The sequence below is a fragment of the Lithobates pipiens genome, unplaced genomic scaffold (genome assembly GCF_037356315.1).
Source record: "Lithobates pipiens isolate NorthernLeopardFrog02 unplaced genomic scaffold, aLitPip1_a1.2 Scaffold_37, whole genome shotgun sequence".
NCBI lineage: Eukaryota > Metazoa > Chordata > Amphibia > Anura > Ranidae > Lithobates > Lithobates pipiens.
In genome coordinates, this window is record NW_027507825.1 from 874905 (window position 1) to 890271 (window position 15367).

Sequence of the window (15367 nt, forward strand, 5' to 3'; positions counted from 1 at the left end):
TTTTTAACACAGTAGCTTTTTTTCTTTTCTGTTTTTTTTTCTATCTTTTATTTTTTATTTTTTTTCATTCTTTCTTTTTATATTTTCTCTTTTTTTTTTTCCTTCTTTTAATTTTTATTCTTTTTTTCTTTTATTCTTTTCCAATCGTTTTTATGAAGGTGGTTACCCATACATATATAAAACAGTATAGAAAAGTACCGGTACATTAGTGACATACACCATTGGTCCCTAACGCCGCGTGCACACGACCGGACTTTTCGACGGACTAGGTCAGGCGCTCTTCCCGTCGGACTTTCAGCGGAGGTCCAACCGACTTTTTGAACGAAACGGACTTGGCCACACACGACTGGACTAAGTCCGCTCGAAAGTCCGTTCGTTTTGAACGTGATGATGTACGATGGGACTAAACAAGGAAGTTCAATAGATAGTAGCCAATAGCTGCCCTTGCGTCATATTTGGTCCGTCGGACCGGCATACAGACGAACGGTTTTCCTGATTTTAGTCCGTCGGATAGATTTTTAAACATGTTTTTTTTCTATGTCCGCCTGACTTTTTGTGTTCGCTGGAGCCCCCCCCCCCCCCCCCCACACACACGATCGAATTGTCCTACGGCCCAAGTCTGCCACAAAGGATTCAAAACGAGGAACCCCGAAGGGGAATTACCATCCGGCTGGCTATATCTGGGGGTGCTATTGGAGCCCCCTACAAGCTTTTATGACACACTACTACAAGGTGGATGTGTCCAACCCAATCCGGTAAGAGTATCCACCTTCTCTAATCCGTTCCCAAGAGGTTCTGAGGTCTGAGAAAGCCGGGAGTCATTAATTCATGAATGCCATCTGACAATTTCAGAAGTCCCGAGATGGGAAATACACCACGTTGAGGTCCAGGGGGGCCGGCTTTACATCCTCTATGGACTCTAGTGGACCTTTTGTTATTATTATATATATTTTATTTTTATGTGCACATACACTTATTTACATAGTTGCCTTTCAGTACTGCACTTATTTTATATATTTTTAGCTTTACACTTGGTTTGTTTGCATGCTGGCAGCTTGGCTGTTTTCTTTCACAGGTGTGTTTTGTGTTTTGTGTTTTCATCATTTTTTCGCTTGTTTGTGAATTCACCATTTATCATTTGTTAGATATATTTTTGTATTAGTGCGGCGTTTGTTTTCCTTTTTGCTAAACTACTTGCTAACGTCCAGCTAACCGCCTGCCCTCTGGATCCCGATCCCTCGCAAATGCTACGCTCACCCTCTGGCTCTATTCTACACCCCCCCCCCCCCCATAGGGGTAGAACCTGCCCGGGGGGGGGGGGGGGGGCAGTCCTCCATTGGAATTCTTCATAGACAATGCCAGAAATCATTCTTAATCCCCGCGGACATACATTCTGCAGCCGTACAAATAATGGTTATGTAACGATCGGATCTCCTGGGGAACATCGATGGTTTCTCTTCTTGGAATGGACACAATTCTGATTGATTGAGCGGCTGAGGAGCGAAGATATGATACTTCAGCTTCAGAATGGGAAGACGAAGGCAGCCAATCAGATGTGTTGTCAGGTACATCTCTGTCTAGTATTGGAGGTTAAGCAGCTTCCCTCCGCCCCGGACAACCTTCAGCCCCCCAGGTAGGTACATATTTCACAGTCACGTCCTGATGGGTTTCCTTCAACTTCATAAATATACAACAACTTCTCCCCTCCTTCCTACAGATCCTGAGAGGAGATGAGTGACGCTCATCGCTGGAGATCAGCACAGGCACTGGGGGGGGGTCCGGAGAAGGTCATTAGAAGTAGTGGGGGGGGAGGGGGTAGTTGGGAGTCAGTGTCGAGTTGGATTCTTAGGAGAAGATCCACAAGTCATCCAGCTATGTATTATAAGAAAAAGAAAACTCTATTTTTAAAGCGGATTATTCATGAAAATGAAAGATCTGGCAGGAGATGAGGTCAGACGATACGAGAATCACCAAGGAAGACAACAAGACATAAAAGGAACAAAAATAGAAAAAAAGAAAGAAAAAATAAATATCTAACCATGCAGTGGCGTCACTAGGGATGGTGTACTAACACACCCTCTCCCCATTCACACCTGAGACCTTGTAACACTAACGAGTCACATGACATCGGGGGAGGGAAAATGGCTACCAGGGGAGGATACATTGTTGCGGAGTAGTAGGGATGAGGGAAGGATACATTGTTGCGGAGTAGTAGGGATGAGGGAAGGATACATTGTTGTGGAGTAGTAGGGATGAGGGAAGGATACATTGTTGTGGAGTAGTAGGGATGAGGGAAGGATACATTGTTGTGGAGTAGTAGGGATGAGGGAAGGATACATTGTTGCGGAGTAGTAGAGATGAGGGAAGGATACATTGTTGCGGAGTAGTAGGGATGAGGGAAGGATACATTGTTGCGGAGTAGTAGGGATGAGGGAAGGATACATTGTTGCGGAGTAGTAGGGATGAGGGAAGGATACATTGTTGCGGAGTAGTAGGGATGAGGGAAGGATACATTGTTGCGGAGTAGTAGAGATGAGGGAAGGATACATTGTTGCGGAGTAGTAGGGATGAGGGAAGGATACATTGTTGCGGAGTAGTAGGGATGAGGGAAGGATACATTGTTGCAGAGTAGTAGGGATGAGGGAAGGATACATTGTTGCAGAGTAGTAGGGATGAGGGAAGGATACATTGTTGCAGAGTAGTAGGGGTGAGGGAAGGATACATTGTTGCGGAGTAGTAGGGGATGAGGGGAGGATACATTGTTGCGGAGTAGTAGGGAGGATGGAAGGATCCATTGTTGCGGAGTAGTAGGGATGAGGTGAGGATACATTGTTGTGAAGTAGTAGGGATGGAGGAAGGATACATTGTTGCAGAGTAGTAGGGATGAGGGAAGGATATATTGTTGCGGAGTAGTAGGGGTGAGGGAAGGATACATTGTTGCGGAGTAGTAGGGATGAGGGAAGGATACATTGTTGCGGAGTAGTAGAGATGAGGGAAGGATACATTGTTGCGGAGTAGTAGGGATGAGGGAAGGATACATTGTTGCGGAGTAGTAGGGATGAGGGAAGGATACATTGTTGCAGAGTAGTAGAGATGAGGGAAGGATACATTGTTGCGGAGTAGTAGGGGTGAGGGAAGGATACATTGTTGCGGAGTAGTAGGGGATGAGGGGAGGATACATTGTTGCGGAGTAGTAGGGGTGAGGGAAGGATACATTGTTGAGGAGTAGTAGGGAGGATGGAAGGATCCATTGTTGCGGAGTAGTAGGGATGAGGTGAGGATACATTGTTACAGAGTAGTAGGGATGAGGGAAGGATATATTGTTGCGGAGTAGTAGGGGTGAGGGAAGGATACATTGTTGCGGAGTAGTAGGGATGAGGGAAGGATACATTGTTTCGGAGTAGTAGGCATGAGGGAAGGATACATTGTTGCGTAGTAGTAGGGGATGAGGGGAGGATACATTGTTGCGGAGTAGTAGGGATGAGGGAAGGATACATTGTTGCAGAGTAGTAGGGATGAGGGAAGGATACATTGTTGTGGAGTAGTAGGGATGAGGGGAGGATACATTGTTGCAGAGTAGTAGGGATGAGGGAAGGATACATTGTTGCGGAGTAGTAGGCATGAGGGAAGGATACATTGTTGCGTAGTAGTAGGGGATGAGGGGAGGATACATTGTTGCGGAGTAGTAGGGGTGAGGGAAGGATACATTGTTGCGGAGTAGTAGGGGTGAGGGAAGGATACATTGTTGCGGAGTAGCAGGGATGAGGGAAGGACACATTGTTGCGGTGTAGTAGGGATGAGGGAAGGATACATTGTTGCGGAGTAGTAGGGATGAGGGAAGGATACATTGTTGCGGAGTAGTAGGGGTGAGGGAAGGATACATTGTTGCGGAGTAGTAGGGATGAGGGAAGGATACATTGTTGCGGAGTAGTAGGGGTGAGGGAAGGATACATTGTTGCGTAGTAGTAGGGGATGAGGGGAGGATACATTGTTGCGGAGTAGTAGGGGTGAGGGAAGGATACATTGTTGCGGAGTAGTAGGGGTGAGGGAAGGATACATTGTTGCGGAGTAGTAGGGGTGAGGGAAGGATACATTGTTGCGGAGTAGCAGGGATGAGGGAAGGATACATTGTTGCGGTGTAGTAGGGATGAGGGAAGGATACATTGTTGCGGAGTAGTAGGGATGAGGGAAGGATACATTGTTGCGGAGTAGTAGGGGTGAGGGAAGGATACATTGTTGCGGAGTAGTAGGGATGAGGGAAGGATACATTGTTGCGGAGTAGTAGGGGTGAGGGAAGGATACATTGTTGCGGAGTAGTAGGCATGAGGGAAGGATACATTGTTGCGTAGTAGTAGGGGATGAGGGGAGGATACATTGTTGCGGAGTAGTAGGGGATGAGGGGAGGATACATTGTTGCGGAGTAGTAGGGGTGAGAGAAGGATACATTGTTGAGGAGTAGTAGGGATGAGGGAAGGATACATTGTTGCGGAGTAGTAGGGATGAGGGAAGGATACATTGTTGCGGTGCAGTAGGGATGAGGGAAGGATACATTGTTGCGGAGTAGTAGGGATGAGGGAAGGATACATTGTTGCGGAGTAGTAGGGGGGAGGGAAGGATACATTGTTGCGGAGTAGTAGGGATGAGGGAAGGATACATTGTTGCGGAGTAGTAGGGGTGAGGGAAGGATACATTGTTGCGGAGTAGTAGGCATGAGGGAAGGATACATTGTTGCGTAGTAGTAGGGGATGAGGGGAGGATACATTGTTGCGGAGTAGTAGGGGTGAGGGAAGGATACATTGTTGAGGAGTAGTAGGGAGGATGGAAGGATACATTGTTGCGGAGTAGTAGGGATGAGGGAATGATACATTGTTGAGGAGTAGTAGGGATGAGGGAAGGATACATTGTTGCGGAGTAGTAGGGATGAGGGAATGATACATTGTTGCCGAGTAGTAGGGATGAGGGAATGATACATTGTTGCGGAGTAGTAGGGGTGATGGAAGGATACATTGTTGAGGAGTAGTAGGGAGGATGTAAGGATACATTGTTGCGGAGTAGTAGAGATGAGGGAAGGATACATTGTTGCGGAGTAGTAGGGAGGAGGGAAGGATACATTGTTGTGGAGTAGTAGGGAGGATGGAAGGATATATTGTTGCGGAGTAGTAGGGATGAGGGAAGGATACATTGTTGCGGAGTAGTAGGGATGAGGGAAGGATACATTGTTGCGGAGTAGTAGAGATGAGGGAAGGATACATTGTTGTGAAGTAGTAGGGATGGAGGAAGGATACATTGTTGCGGAGTAGTAGGGGTGAGGGAAGGATACATTGTTGTGAAGTAGTAGGGATGGAGGAAGGATACATTGTTGCGGAGTAGTAGGGATGAGGGAAGGATACATTGTTGTGAAGTAGTAGGGATGGAGGAAGGATACATTGTTGCGGAGTAGTAGGGAGGATGGAAGGATACATTGTTGTGGAGTAGTAGGGATGAGGGAAGGATGCATTGTTGTGTAGTAGTAGGGATGAGGGAAGGATACATTGTTGCGGAGTAGTAGGGATGAGGGAAGGATACATTGTTGCGGAGTAGTAGAGATGAGGGAAGGATACATTGTTGCGGAGTAGTAGGGGTGAGGGAAGGATACATTGTTGCGGAGTAGTAGGGAGGATGGAAGGATCCATTGTTGCGGAGTAGTAGGGATGAGGTGAGGATACATTGTTGCGGAGTAGTAGGGATGAGGGAAGGATATATTGTTGCGGAGTAGTAGGGGTGAGGGAAGGATACATTGTTGCGGAGTAGTAGGGAGGATGGAAGGATCCATTGTTGCGGAGTAGTAGGGATGAGGTGAGGATACATTGTTGCGGAGTAGTAGAGATGAGGGAAGGATACATTGTTGTGGAGTAGTAGGGATGAGGGAAGGATACATTGTTTCGGAGTAGTAGGCATGAGGGAAGGATACATTGTTGCGTAGTAGTAGGGGATGAGGGGAGGATACATTGTTGCGGAGTAGTAGGGATGAGGGAAGGATACATTGTTGCAGAGTAGTAGGGATGAGGGAAGGATACATTGTTGTGGAGTAGTAGGGATGAGGGGAGGATACATTGTTGCAGAGTAGTAGGGATGAGGGAAGGATACATTGTTGCGGAGTAGTAGGCATGAGGGAAGGATACATTGTTGCGTAGTAGTAGGGGATGAGGGGAGGATACATTGTTGCGGAGTAGTAGGGGTGAGGGAAGGATACATTGTTGCGGAGTAGTAGGGGTGAGGGAAGGATACATTGTTGCGGAGTAGCAGGGATGAGGGAAGGACACATTGTTGCGGTGTAGTAGGGATGAGGGAAGGATACATTGTTGCGGAGTAGTAGGGATGAGGGAAGGATACATTGTTGCGGAGTAGTAGGGGTGAGGGAAGGATACATTGTTGCGGAGTAGTAGGGATGAGGGAAGGATACATTGTTGCGGAGTAGTAGGGGTGAGGGAAGGATACATTGTTGCGTAGTAGTAGGGGATGAGGGGAGGATACATTGTTGCGGAGTAGTAGGGGTGAGGGAAGGATACATTGTTGCGGAGTAGTAGGGGTGAGGGAAGGATACATTGTTGCGGAGTAGTAGGGGTGAGGGAAGGATACATTGTTGCGGAGTAGCAGGGATGAGGGAAGGATACATTGTTGCGGTGTAGTAGGGATGAGGGAAGGATACATTGTTGCGGAGTAGTAGGGATGAGGGAAGGATACATTGTTGCGGAGTAGTAGGGGTGAGGGAAGGATACATTGTTGCGGAGTAGTAGGGATGAGGGAAGGATACATTGTTGCGGAGTAGTAGGGGTGAGGGAAGGATACATTGTTGCGGAGTAGTAGGCATGAGGGAAGGATACATTGTTGCGTAGTAGTAGGGGATGAGGGGAGGATACATTGTTGCGGAGTAGTAGGGGATGAGGGGAGGATACATTGTTGCGGAGTAGTAGGGGTGAGAGAAGGATACATTGTTGAGGAGTAGTAGGGATGAGGGAAGGATACATTGTTGCGGAGTAGTAGGGATGAGGGAAGGATACATTGTTGCGGTGCAGTAGGGATGAGGGAAGGATACATTGTTGCGGAGTAGTAGGGATGAGGGAAGGATACATTGTTGCGGAGTAGTAGGGGGGAGGGAAGGATACATTGTTGCGGAGTAGTAGGGATGAGGGAAGGATACATTGTTGCGGAGTAGTAGGGGTGAGGGAAGGATACATTGTTGCGGAGTAGTAGGCATGAGGGAAGGATACATTGTTGCGTAGTAGTAGGGGATGAGGGGAGGATACATTGTTGCGGAGTAGTAGGGGTGAGGGAAGGATACATTGTTGAGGAGTAGTAGGGAGGATGGAAGGATACATTGTTGCGGAGTAGTAGGGATGAGGGAATGATACATTGTTGAGGAGTAGTAGGGATGAGGGAAGGATACATTGTTGCGGAGTAGTAGGGATGAGGGAATGATACATTGTTGCCGAGTAGTAGGGATGAGGGAATGATACATTGTTGCGGAGTAGTAGGGGTGATGGAAGGATACATTGTTGAGGAGTAGTAGGGAGGATGTAAGGATACATTGTTGCGGAGTAGTAGAGATGAGGGAAGGATACATTGTTGCGGAGTAGTAGGGAGGAGGGAAGGATACATTGTTGTGGAGTAGTAGGGAGGATGGAAGGATATATTGTTGCGGAGTAGTAGGGATGAGGGAAGGATACATTGTTGCGGAGTAGTAGGGATGAGGGAAGGATACATTGTTGCGGAGTAGTAGAGATGAGGGAAGGATACATTGTTGTGAAGTAGTAGGGATGGAGGAAGGATACATTGTTGCGGAGTAGTAGGGGTGAGGGAAGGATACATTGTTGTGAAGTAGTAGGGATGGAGGAAGGATACATTGTTGCGGAGTAGTAGGGATGAGGGAAGGATACATTGTTGTGAAGTAGTAGGGATGGAGGAAGGATACATTGTTGCGGAGTAGTAGGGAGGATGGAAGGATACATTGTTGTGGAGTAGTAGGGATGAGGGAAGGATGCATTGTTGTGTAGTAGTAGGGATGAGGGAAGGATACATTGTTGCGGAGTAGTAGGGATGAGGGAAGGATACATTGTTGCGGAGTAGTAGAGATGAGGGAAGGATACATTGTTGCGGAGTAGTAGGGGTGAGGGAAGGATACATTGTTGCGGAGTAGTAGGGAGGATGGAAGGATCCATTGTTGCGGAGTAGTAGGGATGAGGTGAGGATACATTGTTGCGGAGTAGTAGGGATGAGGGAAGGATATATTGTTGCGGAGTAGTAGGGGTGAGGGAAGGATACATTGTTGCGGAGTAGTAGGGAGGATGGAAGGATCCATTGTTGCGGAGTAGTAGGGATGAGGTGAGGATACATTGTTGCGGAGTAGTAGAGATGAGGGAAGGATACATTGTTGTGGAGTAGTAGGGATGAGGGAAGGATACATTGTTGCGGAGTAGTAGGGATGAGGGAAGGATACATTGTTGTGGAGTAGTAGGGATGAGGGAAGGATACATTGTTGCGGAGTAGTAGGGATGAGGGAAGGATACATTGTTGCGGAGTAGTAGAGATGAGGGAAGGATACATTGTTGCGGAGTAGTAGGGGTGAGGGAAGGATACATTGTTGCGGAGTAGTAGGGAGGATGGAAGGATCCATTGTTGCGGAGTAGTAGGGATGAGGTGAGGATACATTGTTGCGGAGTAGTAGGGATGAGGGAAGGATATATTGTTGCGGAGTAGTAGGGGTGAGGGAAGGATACATTGTTGCGGAGTAGTAGGGAGGATGGAAGGATCCATTGTTGCGGAGTAGTAGGGATGAGGTGAGGATACATTGTTGCGGAGTAGTAGAGATGAGGGAAGGATACATTGTTGCGGAGTAGTAGAGATGAGGGAAGGATACATTGTTGCGGAGTAGTAGGGGTGAGGGAAGGATACATTGTTGCGGAGTAGTAGGGATGAGGTGAGGATACATTGTTGCGGAGTAGTAGAGATGAGGGAAGGATACATTGTTGCGGAGTAGTAGGGGATGAGGGGAGGATACATTGTTGCGGAGTAGTAGGGGTGAGGGAAGGATACATTGTTGAGGAGTAGTAGGGAGGATGGAAGGATCCATTGTTGCGGAGTAGTAGGGATGAGGTGAGGATACATTGTTGCGGAGTAGTAGGGATGAGGGAAGGATATATTGTTGCGGAGTAGTAGGGGATGAGGGGAGGATACATTGTTGCGGAGTAGTAGGGGTGAGGGAAGGATACATTGTTGCGGAGTAGTAGGGATGAGGGAAGGATACATTGTTTCGGAGTAGTAGGCATGAGGGAAGGATACATTGTTGCGTAGTAGTAGGGGATGAGGGGAGGATACATTGTTGCGGAGTAGTAGGGATGAGGGAAGGATACATTGTTGCAGAGTAGTAGGGATGAGGGAAGGATACATTGTTGTGGAGTAGTAGGGATGAGGGGAGGATACATTGTTGCAGAGTAGTAGGGATGAGGGAAGGATACATTGTTGCGGAGTAGTAGGCATGAGGGAAGGATACATTGTTGCGTAGTAGTAGGGGATGAGGGGAGGATACATTGTTGCGGAGTAGTAGGGGTGAGGGAAGGATACATTGTTGCTGAGTAGCAAGGATGAGGGAAGGATACATTGTTGCGGTGTAGTAGGGATGAGGGAAGGATACATTGTTGCGGAGTAGTAGGGATGAGGGAAGGATACATTGTTGCGGAGTAGTAGGGGTGAGGGAAGGATACATTGTTGCGGAGTAGTAGGGATGAGGGAAGGATACATTGTTGCGGAGTAGTAGGGGTGAGGGAAGGATACATTGTTGCGGAGTAGTAGGCATGAGGGAAGGATACATTGTTGCGTAGTAGTAGGGGATGAGGGGAGGATACATTGTTGCGGAGTAGTAGGGGTGAGGGAAGGATACATTGTTGAGGAGTAGTAGGGAGGATGGAAGGATACATTGTTGCGGAGTAGTAGGGATGAGGGAATGATACATTGTTGAGGAGTAGTAGGGATGAGGGAAGGATACATTGTTGCGGAGTAGTAGGGATGAGGGAATGATACATTGTTGCGGAGTAGTAGGGATGAGGGAATGATACATTGTTGCGGAGTAGTAGGGGTGATGGAAGGATACATTGTTGAGGAGTAGTAGGGATGAGGGAAGGATACATTGTTGCGGAGTAGTAGGGATGAGGGAAGGATACATTGTTGCGGAGTAGTAGGGGTGAGGGAAGGATACATTGTTGCGGAGTAGTAGGGATGAGGGAAGGATACATTGTTGCGGAGTAGTAGGGGTGAGGGAAGGATACATTGTTGCGGAGTAGTAGGCATGAGGGAAGGATACATTGTTGCGGAGTAGTAGGGATGAGGGAAGGATACATTGTTGCGGAGTAGTAGGGATGAGGGGAGGATACATTGTTGCGGAGTAGTAGGGATGAGGGGAGGAAACATTGTTGCGGAGTAGTAGGGGTGAGGGAAGGATACATTGTTGAGGAGTAGTAGGGAGGATGGAAGGATACATTGTTGCGGAGTAGTAGGGATGAGGGAAGGATACATTGTTGCGGAGTAGTAGGCATGAGGTGAGGATACATTGTTGAGGAGTAGTAGGGATGAGGGAAGGATACATTGTTGCGGTGTAGTAGGGATGAGGGAAGGATACATTGTTGTGGAGTAGTAGGGATGAGGGAAGGATACATTGTTGCGGAGTAGTAGGGATGAGGGAAGGATACATTGTTGCGGAGTAGTAGGGATGAGGGAAGGATACATTGTTGCTGAGTAGTAGGGATGAGGGAAGGATACATTGTTGCGGTGTAGTAGGGATGAGGGAAGGATACATTGTTGCGGAGTAGTAGGGAATAGGGAAGGATACATTGTTGCGTAGTAGTAGGGAGGATGGAAGGATACATTGTTGCGGAGTAGTAGGGAGGATGGAAGGATACATTGTTGCGGAGTAGTAGGGATGAGGTGAGGATACATTGTTGCGGAGTAGTAGGGATGAGGGAAGGATACATTGTTGCGGAGTAGTAGGTATGAGGGAAGGATACATTGTTGCGGAGTAGTAGAGATGAGGGAAGGATACATTGTTGCGGAGTAGTAGAGATGAGGGAAGGATACATTGTTGCGGAGTAGTAGGGAGGATGGAAGGATACATTGTTGCGGAGTAGTAGGGATGAGGGAAGGATACATTGTTGTGGAGTAGTAGGGATGAGGGAAGGATACATTGTTGTGGAGTAGTAGGGATGAGGTGAGGATACATTGTTGCGGAGTAGTAGGGATGAGGGAAGGATACATTGTTGTGGAGTAGTAGGCATGAGGGAAGGATACATTGTTGCGGAGTAGTAGAGATGAGGGAAGGATACATTGTTGTGGAGTAGTAGGCACGAGGGAAGGATACATTGTTGCGGAGTAGTAGGGAGGAGGGAAGGATACATTGTTGCAGAGTAGTAGGGAGGATGGAAGGATACATTGTTGTGGAGTAGTAGGGATGAGGGAAGGATACATTGTTGTGGAGTAGTAGGGATGAGGTGAGGATACATTGTTGTGGAGTAGTAGGGATGAGGTGAGGATACATTGTTGTGGAGTAGTAGGGAGGAGGGAAGGATACATTGTTGCAGAGTAGTAGGGAGGATGGAAGGATACATTGTTGTGGAGTAGTAGGGATGAGGGAAGGATACATTGTTGTGGAGTAGTAGGGAGGAGGGAAGGATACATTGTTGCGGAGTAGTAGAGATGAGGGAAGGATACATTGTTGCGGAGTAGTAGAGATGAGGGAAGGATACATTGTTGCGGAGTAGTAGGGAGGATGGAAGGATACATTGTTGCGGAGTAGTAGGAAGGATGTAAGGATACATTGTTGCGGAGTAGTAGGGATGAGGTGAGGATACATTGTTGCGGAGTAGTAGGGATGAGGGAAGGATACATTGTTGCGGAGTAGTAGGCATGAGGGAAGGATACATTGTTGCTGAGTAGTAGAGATGAGGGAAGGATACATTGTTGCGAAGTAGTAGGGAGGAGGGAAGGATACATTGTTGCAGAGTAGTAGGGAGGATGGAAGGATACATTGTTGTGGAGTAGTAGGGATGAGGGAAGGATACATTGTTGCGGAGTAGTAGGGATGAGGGAAGGATACATTGTTGCGGAGTAGTAGGGATGAGGGAAGGATACATTGTTGCGGAGTAGTAGGGATGAGGGAAGGATACATTGTTGCGGAGTAGTAGGAGATGAGGGAAGGATACATTGTTGCGGAGTAGTAGGGATGAAGGAAGGATACATTGTTGCGGAGTAGTAGGGAGGATGGAAGGATATATTGTTGCGGAGTAGTAGGGATGAGGAAAGGATACATTGTTGTGGAGTAGTAGGGATGGAAGAAGGATACATTGTTGCGGTGTAGTAGGGAGGGTGGAAGGATACATTGTTGCGGAGTAGTAGGGAGGATGAAAGGATACATTGTTGCGGTGTAGTAGGGATGAGGGAAGGATACATTGTTGCGGAGTAGTAGGGATGAGGGAAGGATACATTGTTGCGGTGTAGTAGGGATGAGGGAAGGATACATTGTTGTGGAGTAGTAGGGATGAGGGAAGGATACATTGTTGTGGAGTAGTAGGGGATGAGGGAAGGATACATTGTTGCGGAGTAGTAGGGATGAGGGAAGGATACATTGTTGTGGAGTAGTAGGGATGAGGGAAGGATACATTGTTGCGGAGTAGTAGGGAGGATGGAAGGATACATTGTTGTGGAGTAGTAGGGATGAGGGAAGGATACATTGTTGCGGAGTAGTAGGGATGAGGGAAGGATACATTGTTGTGGAGTAGTAGGGATGAGGGAAGGATACATTGTTGCGGAGTAGTAGGGAGGATGGAAGGATACATTGTTGTGGAGTAGTAGGGATGAGGGAAGGATACATTGTTGTGGAGTAGTAGGGATGAGGGAAGGATACATTGTTGCGGAGTAGTAGGGATGAGGGAAGGATACATTGTTGTGGAGTAGTAGGGATGAGGGAAGGATACATTGTTGCGGAGTAGTAGGGATGAGGGAAGGATACATTGTTGTGGAGTAGTAGGGATGAGGGAAGGATACATTGTTGCGGTGTAGTAGGGATGAGGGAAGGATACATTGTTGTGGAGTAGTAGGGATGAGGGAAGGATACATTGTTGTGGAGTAGTAGGGGATGAGGGAAGGATACATTGTTGCGGAGTAGTAGGGATGAGGGAAGGATACATTGTTGTGGAGTAGTAGGGATGAGGGAAGGATACATTGTTGCGGAGTAGTAGGGAGGATGGAAGGATACATTGTTGTGGAGTAGTAGGGATGAGGGAAGGATACATTGTTGCGGAGTAGTAGGGATGAGGGAAGGATACATTGTTGTGGAGTAGTAGGGATGAGGGAAGGATACATTGTTGCGGAGTAGTAGGGAGGATGGAAGGATACATTGTTGTGGAGTAGTAGGGATGAGGGAAGGATACATTGTTGTGGAGTAGTAGGGATGAGGGAAGGATACATTGTTGCGGAGTAGTAGGGATGAGGGAAGGATACATTGTTGTGGAGTAGTAGGGATGAGGGAAGGATACATTGTTGCGGAGTAGTAGGGATGAGGGAAGGATACATTGTTGTGGAGTAGTAGGGATGAGGGAAGGATACATTGTTGCGGTGTAGTAGGGATGAGGGAAGGATACATTGTTGTGGAGTAGTAGGGATGGAGGAAGGATACATTGTTGTGGAGTAGTAGGGATGAGGGAAGGATACAGTGTTGTGGAGTAGTAGGGATGAGGGAAGGATACATTGTTGCGGAGTAGTAGGGATGAGGGAAGGATACATTGTTGAGGAGTAGTAGGGATGAGGGAAGGATACATTGTTGCGGAGTAGTAGGGGTGAGGGAAGGATACATTGTTGCGGAGTAGTAGGCATGAGGGAAGGATACATTGTTGCGGAGTAGTAGGGATGAGGGAAGGATACATTGTTGCGGAGTAGTAGGGATGAGGGGAGGATACATTGTTGCGGAGTAGTAGGGATGAGGGGAGGATACATTGTTGCGGAGTAGTAGGGGTGAGGGAAGGATACATTGTTGAGGAGTAGTAGGGAGGATGGAAGGATACATTGTTGCGGAGTAGTAGGCATGAGGTGAGGATACATTGTTGAGGAGTAGTAGGGATGAGGGAAGGATACATTGTTGCGGTGTAGTAGGGATGAGGGAAGGATACATTGTTGCGGAGTAGTAGGGATGAGGGAAGGATACATTGTTGTGGAGTAGTAGGGATGAGGGAAGGATACATTGTTGCGGAGTAGTAGGGATGAGGGAATGATACATTGTTGCGGAGTAGTAGGGATGAGGGAAGGATACATTGTTGCGGAGTAGTAGGGATGAGGGAAGGATACATTGTTGCGGAGTAGTAGGGATGAGGGAAGGATACATTGTTGCGGAGTAGTAGGGATGAGGGAAGGATACATTGTTGCTGAATAGTAGGGATGAGGGAAGGATACATTGTTGCGGAGTAGTAGGGAGGATGGAAGGATACATTGTTGTGGAGTAGTAGGGGATGAGGGAAGGATACATTGTTGCGTAGTAGTAGGGAGGATGGAAGGATACATTGTTGCGGAGTAGTAGGGAGGATGGAAGAATACATTGTTGCGGAGTAGTAGGGATGAGGGAAGGATACATTGTTGCGGAGTAGTAGGGATGAGGAAAGGATACATTGTTGCGGAGTAGTAGAGATGAGGGAAGGATACATTGTTGCGGAGTAGTAGAGAGGATGGAAGGATACATTGTTGCGGAGTAGTAGGAAGGATGGAAGGATACATTGTTGCGGAGTAGTAGGGATGAGGTGAGGATACATTGTTGCGGAGTAGTAGGGATGAGGGAAGGATACATTGTTGCGGAGTAGTAGGGAGGATGGAAGGATACATTGTTGCGGAGTAGTAGGAAGGATGGAAGGATACATTGTTGCGGAGTAGTAGGGATGAGGTGAGGATACATTGTTGCGGAGTAGTAGGGATGAGGGAAGGATACATTGTTGTGGAGTAGTAGGCATGAGGGAAGGATACATTGTTGCGGAGTAGTAGAGATGAGGGAAGGATACATTGTTGTGGAGTAGTAGGCATGAGGGAAGGAAACATTGTTGCGGAGTAGTAGAGATGAGGGAAGGATACATTGTTGCGGAGTAGTAGGGAGGATGGAAGGATACATTGTTGCGGAGTAGTAGGGAGGAGGGAAGGATACATTGTTGCAGAGTAGTAGGGAGGATGGAAGGATACATTGTTGTGGAGTAGTAGGGATGAGGGAAGGATACATTGTTGTGGAGTAGTAGGTATGAGGGAAGGATACATTGTTGCGGAGTAGTAGGGATGGAGGAAGGATACATTGTTGTGGAGTAGTAGGGAG